At 30.8% G+C, this 14,155-nt stretch overlaps 1 long non-coding RNA gene across 1 annotated transcript; it reads left to right on the top strand.

Annotated features, from left to right (window-relative positions):
• The first annotated feature begins 9,062 nt into the window (after positions 1 to 9,062).
• Positions 9,063 to 9,823, top strand: LOC149141595 (uncharacterized). The gene is made up of 3 exons (XR_016264783.1): positions 9,063 to 9,346; positions 9,487 to 9,555; positions 9,662 to 9,823. It is a non-coding gene; the product is annotated as an uncharacterized LOC149141595 (long non-coding RNA).
• Positions 9,824 to 14,155: the final 4,332 nt, after the last annotated feature.

Genomic DNA, 14,155 nt, shown 5'->3' with positions numbered 1-14,155 from the left:
CGATTACGGAAGCATAAAGGACATCAAAGGACCCATCTCACAAAGGGGGATTCGTAGACCTTTTTTGTAGATTTCCTTCACAAGGTGTTATCAATAGAATATTTATTCATTTTAAAGTCTTTCCATTTGGGTTATTGCATACATACATACATACATACATACATATAGATATATATATATATATATATATATATATATATATATATATATATATATATATATATATATATATATATATATATATATATATACATACATATAAATACATACATACATACATACATACATACATACATACATATATATATCTATATATATATATATATATATAGATATATATATATATGTATATTTGTTGTTTTGCATCGTATAAGTAATTTTATTGCATGTTTTCCAAGTTTTATTACAGATCTGAAGCGTAAACAACCACAAATTGTTTTTAGGTTCACGTGTCACCTAGTGATTTAAGTGGAGTACTTTTGGTACACCTTCCAAGAAATTTCACAATAACAAATGCGACATTAGACCATGGTTGATTTTCATATTGAGAAAATCTTTCTCATAATGTGACGTCGGAGCATGGTTGACCATGATTATAAACCAAGGGAATTTATACTAAACCTAAGTATTAATATTATAAACCCTATGAATAATATTATACCCTAGGAATAAGAACCCTGAGATTAATAAACCCAAGGGATTGACATTATAAACTCAAGGGATAATAAACCAAAACAAGTAATACCAAGAACCCAAGAGATTATAAACCCAAGGGAATAATACTAAATCCAAGGGATAAATATTATAAACACAAAGTATATAAACTCAAAGATAAATTTTAAAACAGGAAATTGAATGGATTATAAATGCTCGAGAAAAATATTTGACCCAAGGGAACAATATTAAACCCTATGGAATAATATAAATTGAATGTATATAAACCCAAACAAAAATATTATACATTGTCTAATAAACATGTCCATCGATGTCTAGCCATGGTTGATTTTTATTTGGATACAATCTTTTGCGCATAGAGATAATGGACCATCGTCAACCATTAAGCCCTAACATTGATACTATAAAAGTAAATAATATTAGTACATTAAAAACCATTAACACATTAATATAATCCATTATTATCAATAAATTAATATTAATACATTATAAACTATTCATAAATTTTAAACCTTTAATACATTAATATTAATACATCAATATTAATACATCAATACATTAAAAATATAAACCTCAAGAATATTAATATATTAAAACTTAAGGGATTAAAAATCCAAGGGAATAAAATTAAACCGAAGGGACAAATACTATAAACCTAAGGTATATAAACACCAAGATACATATTATAAATGCTAAAACAAACATGATTGACCATGGGTGATCATGGTTTATTTTATATTGAGACAATCCTTGTCACAATGTGACGTAAGATGATGGTCGACAACGTTTGAACATTATCATTGCCATATCGATACAATCTTTGTCACAATGAAATGTTCGACTGTGGTTGACCATGATTGATTTCACACAATGTAGTTCGCCATGGTTCACCATGGTTGGCCAAGTTGACCATGGATTACAAAGATTTACCTTTGTTGGTCATGGTTTACCATGATTGGTCATGATTCAACATGATTGATATTTTAAAGAAGAGGGAATAATATACACAATCAAAAATAGCTAAAATCCTAATGGATTATAAACACTAGGGAATAACATTCAACTGAAGGGAACAATATGAACCCAAGGTATATAAGCCCTAAGATCAATATTATAAACCCTTAAATAAACATGTATGGCCATGCTTGACCATGATTCAACCCTTAGATTAATAAACCCATTTATTGATTTTATAAACCCAAGGAAACAATAAACCCATAGGATAAATACTAAAACCCCAAGGGATTATCAACCCTATGCAATAACATTGAACCCAAGGCATTAATATTATAAACCCAAGGTATATAAGCCCTAAAATAAATATTATAAACCCTAAAATAAACACGGTTGACCATGGTTGATTTTGATATTGAGACAACCCTTGTCACAGTGCAATATTGGACCATGGTTTACCCTGCTTGCCCATGATTGACTTTATATGGAGACAATGTTTGCTACAACGTGACGTTGAACCATGGTTTATTTTCATATTAAGACAATATTTTTCAAATTGCAATGTTCGACCATGGTTGACCATGATTGACCATGGTCGACCATGGTTTACCATGATTGATATTATGAACCCAAGGGAATAATAAACCTGAGGGTTCAATACTAAAATCCAAAGGGAATAATGTTAAATGCAGGTAAATAATATTAAAAGCGAATAAAAATCCAAAAGGATTCATACTAAAACCATAAGGGATGTTGAATGCAAGCAAATAATAATAAACTGAAGGGATTAATATTATAAACCCAATGCATATATTTATAACATAAATATTATAAACCCTAAAATAAACATGGTTGACCATGGTTGATTTTCATATTGAGAGAACCCTTGTCATAATGTCACCCTCATGATAATATTAAACCGAAGGCGACAATATAAACCCAAGGTATATAAACCCTACGATAAATATTATAAACCCTTAAATAAACATGTTTGGCCATGCTTGGCCATGGTTGATTTTGATATTGAGACAATATTTGTCACAATGCAACGTTATACCATGCGTGACCATGGTTCAACCATTAGATTAATAAACCTTTAGATTAATATTAATGTTATAATTTCAATGTTATTATGTAAATAAAATTAGATAGCTTATTATGATTAATAATATTATTGATTTTAATGTTAATTTGAATATTATTGTTATTAATAATAATATTTTTTATTTATGTTTTTTTTTTTAAATAATATTTCTTATGATAATAATTATTATAAACTAATAAAAACTTTAAAATAGATAATTAATAAACCCAAACGAATAATAAATATAAAGGATTTATACTAAAACCATAAGGGATGTTGAATGCAAGCAAATAATATGAAACCAAAGGGATCAAAATTATCAAAATTATAAACCCGATGCATATATTTATAACATTTAAGTATTATAAACCCTAAAATAGACATGGGTGGCCATGGTTGATTTTAATATTGAGAGAGCTCTTGTCATAATTCCACCTTCATGATAACATTCAACCGAAGGCGACAATATAAACCCAAGATATATAAAGCCTAAGGTAAATATTATAAACCTTTAAATAAACATGTTTGTCCACGTTTGTCCATGGCCAATTTTCCTATTGAGACAATATTTGTCATAACGTGACGTTAGACCATATCTACCATGGTTCAACCATTAAATTAATAAACCTTTAGATTAATATTAATGTTATCATTTAAATGTTATTAATAATTTTAATGTTATTATGTAAATAAAACTAAATAAATTATTATGATTAATAATATTATTATTTTTAATGTTAATTTAAATTTTATTGCTATTATTAATAATAACTTTTATTTAGATTTTCTTCAAAAATAATATTTCTTATGATAATAAGAAATAAAAACTATTTAAAAATTTAAAATAGACAATTAATAAATGTATAAAATTTATAGTAATACTTATTATAAAAGTATTTATGATAATATTTAGTATAAAATTTATTTATGATGATAATTAGTAAAAGCTAAAGTTATGAAAACCAAAATGAAATTATAAAAACTTTATATCTAAAATACATAAGAATTTAAATATATAAAAACCAAATATTACGAAAACCTAATACCAAAAGCCCTAAATAAGTTAAAGTTATAAAATCCTAAAATATAAAACCTAAAATTATAAAAACCTAAGCTATCACATTTATTAACTTGATATATTTTTTTAATATTTAGTAACCTAAAATTATAAAAGGTTATGAATATGATATTTAATATTTTAAATATTAAATATATTTTAAACTATTTTTTTTTTTTAATATTATGTTATAAGGTGATTATTTTTCAACTGTGGTTCATGGATGTTGAGTGATAGTTACATCCATGGCTTATAATATGGGCAAATCAATTTGAAGGGATCTATCTTCCACCCTAATTTGTCAACCCTAACCTCAAAGGCATTGCGGAGATTTGACCGTGTGACCTCCCTAATTAGCAAGGTACTTAACAACGTGAACTCGACCAACTGAGCTATCCCTTGGGACTACTATGGGATGATCATATATAAGACATTCAAATTTAATTTATTGAAAGGACATAACTATGACACTCATATTTAACTTTATACTAATTAAATATTAAAACCTAATAACACAAATTAACTTTACTATCAATGTAAATGTATAAATGTAAATAATAATGGTTTGAATAAAATTAAACATACATGTATTACAAACAACATTGGCATGTGATTATGAAATTCTCTATATTACGAATAATTTACTTCTATATATCTATTGTTCTTTCTAAACAAAAGCACAACATGCCAATTATAAATAAATAAACTAATATTAATAACATCTTATTAATATTATTAGTAAGATGTTATTAATATCATAGCTATTAATAATATTAATGTTGATAAATTTCTTTCAGATTAATCATATTAATGTTATTATGTTATAACATTAAATGTTAATAATTTTGAAAATTTATTATGATTAATAACTTTATTAATATTATTTTTTTAAACATATTAATATTTTATAAGGCATTCAAATTTAATGTATTCCAAAAGCAAAAATATGATGTTTGTATTCAACTTTACATTAATTAAATATTAAAATTTAACCACATAAAATTACTATTCTTAACTTTATTATCAATATAAATTTATAAATGTAAATATTGATAGTTTTAATAAAATTGGATATGATTGAGTATACATTTATTATAAATAGCATTTAACTTGTGAGTATGAGTTTTGTATATCAATTATTCTTTCTAAACCAATGCAAAGTAGATTCATGCTATACTTTTAATATTATTAATAATTTTCATGTTATTAACATTAAATATTATTAAAAAGAAAATAGAAAAAAACATTAAATATCAATAATTTTTAAAAATTATTATAATTAATAATGTTATTAACATTTTTTTAACATCATTAATATTACATTAATAATGTTATTAATAATATTATTAATAATACTCTTTATAATGTTATTATTAATAATATTTTTTATTTATATTTTTAAGAGGTAATATTTTTTATGATAATAAATATTATAAATTATAAAAAAAATATTATTATAAATTAATTTAAAAATCTAAAATAAAGAATTTATAGAAATATAAATTTTATGGAAATATTTATTACAAATTTATTTATAATAATAATTATTAAAAAATAAAAGTATAAAAAACCAAAACAAAATTAATAAATTTTTATATTATAACAACCTAAAACCTTAAATTTATAAAAAAAACAAATATTACAAAAACCTAATATCGTAAAACCTAAATAACTTAAAATAATTAATGGAATAACATTAAAATATTAATATAAATATTGTAACTTTATTATATTATTAATTAGAGGAAGCCGCCATCGTTTAATCACAAGTTGAGATTGATATTTAATTATTAATTTAATGTTTAATAACAACATTAAGCATTAATAAAAAAAATGTTTAATGTGTTGTGGACTTGCGGGGTCTGGAAGGAAAGTGGGTGTAATACAAAGTTACAGGTGGTTTAAATGTCACCTCTTTAGTGTATTCTTCATTATCACTTAGAAGTGATTTATGGCTTTTAATATTTAAATTAAAATGGGAAGGCAATAACTCAAACACATAAGCACATATCATTTAATATCTCATTTCAAATGGCTTTGCTTGGATGGAATACTTGAGTTCACTATTTTAAAATTATATTTCTGTTCATGTTCTTTTAGTTTGGGGGATTCATAAGCAACAATCATGTTATTCTGCATTAAAATCCTATTTACCTCTTCTTTGCAAGCATCTGTGCATACTATAAAATTTTCTTCTTGATCTGCAACCTTTAATACTGGAGTTGTGGTAAGCAATCGTTTTAAGTTTTCAAAACTTTCTTGACAATTTGGGTCCATTTGAAAGTTGTTCCCTTTTTTTGTAAGGAGTTAATTAGGTTAGCAACTTTAGAGAACCCCCTTATAAACCTCTTATAATAGCCTCCATGACCCATGAAAGAGCGTATGTCAGCCACATTGGTTGGGATGAGCCAATTCATGATCAACTGCTATACCTTCAGAGGATATAACCTGTCCTAGGTTCCTTATAAAAATCACACTTGCTGAATTTGGCTAATAGTTGGTTTTCTCTTAAGATCTGCAGCACTATCCGAAGGTGCTCTTTATGTTCTTCCATGCTTCTGGAATACACCAGAATGTCATCAACAAATATAAGAACGAATTTATGTAGATGTGGATGAAAAATTCCATTCATCATAGTCATGAATGTTGCTGGAGCATTAGTAAGTCTGAACGACAAGACTACAAAATCATAGTGGCCATGGCGTGTTCTAAATGTAGTCCTTAATTCGAATCTCATGATATCCAGATCTCAAATCAATTTTTGAGAATACTATTGCTTCTTTAACTTGATCAAAGAGATCATCGGTACTTATTCTTGATGGTTAACTTGTTCAGTTGTCTGAAATCTATACATAGCCGTAGAGTACCATCATTCTTCTTCACTAATAAAATAGGAGCTTCCTAAGGGGATACACTGGGTCAGATATACCCTTTATCAAGCAGCTCCTGTAACTGTATTTTGAGTTTTGTTAACTCGGGAACACTCATTCTTTAGGGAGCTCTGGAGACTCTGGTAGCTCCAGGGAGCAACTCTATGGTAAAGTCGAGCTTCCTCTTGGAGGTTAGTCTTGGAATTTATTGTAGAAATACATCCCTAAATTCTTAGATTACATGTATTTTCTCCAAGATTGACATTTTACCTTTGGAATTTGTATACCCCACTTGGACCGCATAGATTTGACAACCTTTGTGCATACATCTTGCTAGCTAGTGCACTCAGGTGGTAACTTGTCTTCTCTTTTAACACCCTGAATCTCTATCTCTATTCTGGTACCATAATTTGACAAAAAATTAATGGTCTTATATTTACAGTTTACTAAAGGCCACTACCCTTCCAACCAGTCCATGCCTATCAAGACATCGTATGAACTTAAGGGTAATATATTTAAATTTGTCTGCCATATTTATTTCACAGTCTTCTGCTTTTACACTTCTACCTTTGGACCTATTGCTAGTTGAACCAGCTAGCGGTTCTTAAATTTTGATATTTTTAGGTGGAAAATATCAACTATTATGGCGCTGACATAGCTCAAGCTAGCACCCAGAATTATTAAAATGGAAAGATGATTGAAGATTTTACCTTCCAGTTCTACCATCGAGGGTTGATAATCTGCTTGGCAGTCTTCCAATGGTGAGTTAATCTAGGGCATGCCCAGTGCCATGTCACCAAAAGTAGAAGCTTCGTGTACATTTGCAGTTGGTTTTTCTCTCCCTTTATGAGGACAATTCTTGTAGTAATGGGGTTCCCCACAGCCCCAACACTACAAGGGAGGTTTGGGAATTTGACTCTTTTCCAGCTTACTGGATGGTTCATTTTGCTTCATTTTGTTTTGCGATCTGTACCTCTACTGGTTTCGGTTAACAAACCCATTTGGTCCCTTCCGCCATGAATATCTGGTACCTGCATTCTTCAGATTCTTATTATTTGCAAAAAAAAAATTCCCCTTCTTACTGGGCCAACTTTTATTTCCTTCACCTTTCTGTTTAATTTGCTGGTAGTAGATCTAACCCTTTTGGACTACTTTGTCCATCATTTTTGGATTATCAAATTCAAGTTTATCTTTCATGAAAGAGAATAAACTACCGATAAAGGCGTTGAACTTTTGATTTTTCTTCATTTATATATGGAACATATCTTAATAGGGAGGTGAACTTGGTTATAAATTCATCCATGGTCTGTTGTCCTAGTTTGAAGTCATGAAATTCTTTTGCTCTATCATCATAAAATTGTTCATTCAAATATCTATCCTTGAAATTCCTTTGAAATTTTTCCTAGGTGACCTCATGTTCATTAATTTCTTTGATTGTTTTGATTTATTCCCACCATAGGGTGGCCTTACCTTGTAACTGATAAATTGCTAAACTTGCCCTTAAATTGTCATCATATTCATATATCTGGAAATATTTATTCATATTAATTAACCAGGCTTTCACTTCTTCTTCATCCTCACCATTATAGTTCAGTGGCTTTATTTTTTTTAACTCCCCTTGAAGTTCCATCTTCTATCTTTTTAATCGCTTTTTACTGGGGACGTTATCTGATTCTTCCCCATTCCCGGTTTGTCCCTTTGTAGACTCCAGGTGTTTCTCTTGTTGTCTATGAGATTCCGTCTTGTTCTCTTCTCCTTGACTGGGGTCTACGTACCTCTGATTCTGTCTATGTGACAAACTTTTCATAATCTTTTCTTGTTCCAAACGCAATCAACAGGTAGACTCTACATTTCTGCTTGTAACTGTTGCATTGTTTCTAATAAAATATCATTGGTGCTGGCAGTTTCTTCTCCCAGTTGTACCCACACTTTGGGGTTATGTCCTATAGTTCCACCAGAAGGGACGGATCCCATTCCTTGTCCCCTGTTCTTTCTGCTGCTCCTCTGTGCATCATAACTAGTTTGTTATTTCTAAGATCATTCATTCATGCCATAGAGTAGTAATATGAGGCTCTGATACCAATTGTAACACCGATTATAAAAAAAAAAAAAAAACATTATAAAGCATCATAACCAAAAAACAAATTTACTCACCAGGACCCTAGGATTAACTTTAACTGAACATCAGTATTGAAACGGATTAAAGTGCAAGCATATTTACAGAAGTACAACAAATACTACTGCCATGGATTACGATGGTACTCATTAAAGTTTATAATATCCATTTAATTAAATTGCTGACACGACTATACATAGAAATTAAGTTTTGGTTATTAAATTACATTACACACAACATGGCATTGACATTCCTTGGCCTTATCCGGTCGGTCCATGGTTGGATGGCTGCCAACTGCTAAGTCTCATCCTCATGATGTGCCATCAGTTGCTGGGACTACTGTTCGAAGGAGGCTTTGAGCTTGACACGTCGTCGGACCTTGAGGGTCTACCCTTATGATTTGGTGCCTTATCTCTGTTTTGAAGTCATTCGTCTTGGTGTGTCTCATAGAGTTGTAACTTGGGAAAATCCTGATCACTTCGGTGATAACCTCCCTCAATCCGTCTCCTCCTCATCTACAATGCACCGTGGTGGAAAGCGTTCCAACTTACAGACTGGTTCGCCTATGAGTTGCACTCTGCCGTTTCAAGGTCATTCGCTTTCTTCATGTAACATATTAACATGGATTACATCGACTACTTTCCTTTTTGGTTAATTTCAGTCTCTACACCAACAGGTTTACATATGATTCATGGTTAAGGGTATTAATATTAACCCATCTTTTCTGCAGAGATTGCTTCTACAGTGGTACCCGAAGTTTACGCTGTTAAGAACCATTGTTACACCTGCCCTTGGCTAAGTATGTTGATAAGTGGTTAAGGTTTCTCTTGCTAATATTTCTTGGATTATTCAACCGTGTTTTCTTTAAATTCCTATTCTATGTCTTACTTCAGGGTTTGATGTAGGGTTTTGATCTACTGGAGGATGGATGAGGGTGCCAAACCTTTAGAAGACTCGGTTTTCCCCATCGCAAAATAGACGGGTATGAAGGCTTTCCTTCTATTGGAAAATTTTGCTGGAATCTATTAACAGATGTATGATGGTTTCTTCCTTTGAAGGTTTTTTCATTTCGGGTTAACAACCCTTGTTGTATTTAACTCAAGCTTTGGAATAGGATGTTGCTTCTCATCACAGCTCCGTGGGAAACTTCCCAATGGGAATTTTGGCACAAATTCTGACTTGTATTTGGTTCTTGCTGTAACAGTTATCGAATATAAATATATCAACAGTAATCTACTGAATAGTCTTTCTTCCTATATGATGATTGGTGTGCAGACTAAGTTGTTTCCTAATCATTCTATTAATAGCTAATGTTTATGTTAATGGAATACCATTTTTCCTTATGCATGGTTGCTCATCCTTCAGAACAACATTCCTTGGCGTCCTTCCCAGGACTGACACCAGAACAAATCTGACAGGTTACGTGAATGTTAATTACATTCTGTTGTCTTTAAACATAAGCTTTCTTATTTAGTTTCTGTACCTAGGTTATAGCCATTGCACTGTTTAATTCTTTTCTGAGAATGGAATTATAGTTGCTAATCTGGCCGTAAATTTCTATTAACAATTGGAAGTTATTTCCCAGCTATCCCAGAGATATTCGATTGTTGACGAATTTATTTCTGCATGCATTTTGTTCTCATGGTTATTGGCAACGGCTGGACTGATTTCATAATATAGGTGACCATACTTTGAGTTTATCATTAATATATTTCACTGGTTTGCTTAATAGCATTAATATTTGATGTAATCTTAAATTTCGAGTTCAGGTTATTCCGAACGTTTATCAATGGTAAATTCTCTATATCATGTTTGATAGAAATCGTTCTTTGCCACAACAACTCATCTATTTTCTTTCATATATGGTTACATTCTTGGCTAGTTTAATATGAAAATACTATAACATAAACAATGGGTGTACAGTCTATGCCCAGATTCTTGGTTTGGGTAACATGACTATTTTGTTCAGGTAGCAAGGTACAATGTCTATACATTTGGTCTGTACATAAGGTATTATATTAACCTCTAAACAACATATTACCTGTATACCTAGGTTAACTATTCACAAATACTTGTATTCTCAGAACAATCTGAAATTCAAGATTAACTTCTTCACTACATTCTCTTTCTAGCTATAGTGAAGTTAGAGAACATGCAATACTAAATACCATAAAATTTATTATCTACTTGCATAATATTAACAGGTTTGCATTCCTTCAAAAGTAATCATAACACAGAAAACCATTTGCACTTATCTGCTATTGAAAGTCTAAATTGTTGTCAATGAACCTCTCCATCCTTCCAATGAGAACTTTTGCAATTACATCCAATTGTTCTCCCCCCTAGCTTCTCTTTTCCCACCAATCAACTTTCTATGAGATAGCAGTTATGTTGCTTTGGCCTCAGGACTCCAAGTCCAGCCTGCAATTGAGCATTTCTTCCTCTAGGGTAGTCTCTCTCTAGGTCATTCCCACTCACATCCTTAGCTTAGCTCAAGGAGTTCTTTTTCTGGTTTTTCCAACCCCCCTTCCTCTTCCTCTCTTCCCTTTTCTAAGGGAAAGACTGGTAAGGGGTAACTATTTCTTTAACAAATAACTGATAACTAATAACTGATAACCGTCGAGTGCAAAGAGAGTTAGTAAGGTTAGTAATTCTTTAGATATTTCATGGAAACCGTATTAATATTCCTATAACTTGACTTAATTAAATTTAAAATTAATAACACCACAAAATCAACTTGTTTATCTATTCCCTCAAATGTAATAGTAAAAACAAACAAAAAAAAATGTTCATAAAATAACATAAAGATCTGAAGATGTCATAGTCAAGGTAGAGGAATGGAACTGTAAATGCAAACAATCCAGGTGGTTCGAAATTATATTGGTGGGGTGATGTTTCGGAACTGAACCTTTGTGCATGTTCCTTTCTTCTGGTTTCTATTACTTGCGTGTGTAAAATTTCTAGGTGGTTGGAAAACGTTGTTGGATTCCTAGGCTCGATTTGGGATGATGCGAGTTGTTGCTGGGGATGCGTTGTGCAGATTTTATTTTGGTCTACTGTGGCCTTTAAAAGGTCTACCTCCCTTCCTATGGTGTTTTTTTTGGAAAATGAAATGCTAAATGAGAAAGGATTTTTTTTTATTTTTTATTTATTTATTTTTTTAATGGAAAATGATGTGGGAGCATGGACATAAGTTCTGTGAGCATCGTGTACAGTTCAATAGCCTCTATAGAGACCCTAGTTAGTTACCAAGAATCAACCAAGATAAATAGGCTTGGGTTCTCTTAGAGGTCCAGGGTTGTCGTTATGGGATTTTTGAAATTGGTAAACTACACAGTACTGCAATGATAAAAAATAGTTGCGTTGTCTTTTAATTTTTTTTTGCAATGACAAATGATGTACGAGTGTGGACATAAGCTCCAAGAGCCATGTGAATAGTTCATTAGCATCTATAGAGACTCGGGTTAGTTACCAGGCCCGACTAGCTAGGGTGCAGTCCACAAAAATAGTCCCGGGTTCTCTTAGAGGTCTGGGGTTTTCGTTATGGGATTTTTTAGATTGATAACTACACGGTATCACAATAATAAAAAATATTTGTGTTGTCAACATCTTTAACCAAGATGTATAATAAAAAAAAGACCAAAATCTGAGACTGCCCAAAGAATACATGGAATTCTATTTTTGTTAAGTGATAAATGAAGCAGAAACCATAAGGTTTTTGAAAATAATGTAGTGTAAATATATCGTATATAACATTTTTCTAAACATTCAGCTAGAAAACATCCAGGTCCAAAACAAGTTAACCCTCAGAGCTTAAGAAGTTGATAAACTGGATATATACATTGAGGTTGTGGTTATGGCATTTTTTGAAATTGTTGAAGTGCACAGTGTCGCAAAGTGATAAATGAAGCAGAAACCCATAGGGATTTCAAAATATTGTAGCGTAGATATTTGAATTTAAACAATGAGCTTGAAAACATTGAGCTTGAGAACATTCAGGTTGAAAACAGGTTAAACATTTTTGAAATTGCTAAACTACACAGTACCACAATGATAAAAAATAGTTGAGTTTTTGACATCTTTAACCAAGATGTCAAACAGAAAAAAATACCAAAATTTGAGAGAGTCGAAATAATACATGGAAGTTTATTTGAGTTAAGCGATAAATGAAGAAGAAACCCCGAGGTTTTTCAAAATAATGTATCATAAATATATCGAATATAACATTTTGTAAACATTTAGTTGGAAAACATTCAGGTCCAACCAGATAAACCTTAGAGTTAAAGAGTTTGATAAAACCCATATATGCACTCCGGATGTGGTTATGGGATTTTTTGAAATTGCTAAAGTGCATAGTCCCACAAAGTGATAAATGAAGAAGAAACCCTTAGGTTAAGAAGAAACCCTTAGGTTTTTCAAAATATTATAGCTTAGATATTTGAAAATAAAAAACATTTTTTAAAAAATCAACTCGAAAACATTCACGTTGAAAACATGCTAAACATGAGACCTTGGGACTTTCATAGACCCGATATATTCAATGAGGTTGTCGTGATGGGATTTTTCAAATTCATAAACTATAGAGAACCGCAACAATAAAAATTGCATGTGTTGTCGAAGTCTTTAAGAAAAATTGTGAAATACAAATAATGAAAAAATTCTAAGACAGTCGAAAGGATACATGCAACTCTATTTCAATTAACCAATAAATGAAGCAGAAACCCTTAGGGTTTTGAAAGTATTGTTCCGTAACATTTAATAGAAACACATGGAAAATATTTTGAACATAACATTTTGAGCATAACATATGGAAATAATTTCGAGCATAAATATTTTGAGCATAACATTTAATAAAAACATATGGAAAATATGAAAACGGTCTTGTTGTTTCGGGAAAAGCTATCTAGTAAACCTAACTACCCTTGGATGTGGTATTCTTTTAAAATGGGAGAATAAATAGCGGTTTTTGCGACCTACCATGAAAAAAAAAACTTGAATAAAATAAGTAATAAGCTCGGATTAGGAGAGGCACAACTAGGAACTAGTTGGCATCCATGCTTGCACAAAAAAACAAGGACTATGCTAGGTTGTGACTAGTAGTTGTGTGTGGGGATTAAAGAACCTTCGACGTCTATGGTTATGATATAATATTTTCATATCAACGCCAACCTCGATCTCTAAAAGGTATTGATCTTTAGAATTATCCATTTATAGAATTATAGAATGAGTACTAACCATAATGAACCAAATGTTACTGGCTCTGGTACCAAATTTGTAGCAAGTGCTTCTCCAAGCTTGCTCTTGTTGAGTCTCTTCTCTGTGATCAATAGACGAACCTTTACAGGAACCCATACACGAACCTCTAGACTTTCACACACTAGTGTCCTTCACACAAACAG

The sequence above is a fragment of the Pinus tabuliformis genome, chromosome X (assembly GCF_031772625.1).
Source record: "Pinus tabuliformis cultivar Carrire ecotype Pingquan chromosome X, CPIR1, whole genome shotgun sequence".
NCBI lineage: Eukaryota > Viridiplantae > Streptophyta > Pinopsida > Pinales > Pinaceae > Pinus > Pinus tabuliformis.
Note: the sequence above shows the minus strand (reverse complement) of the source record. Positions and strands in the feature narration are given on the sequence as shown.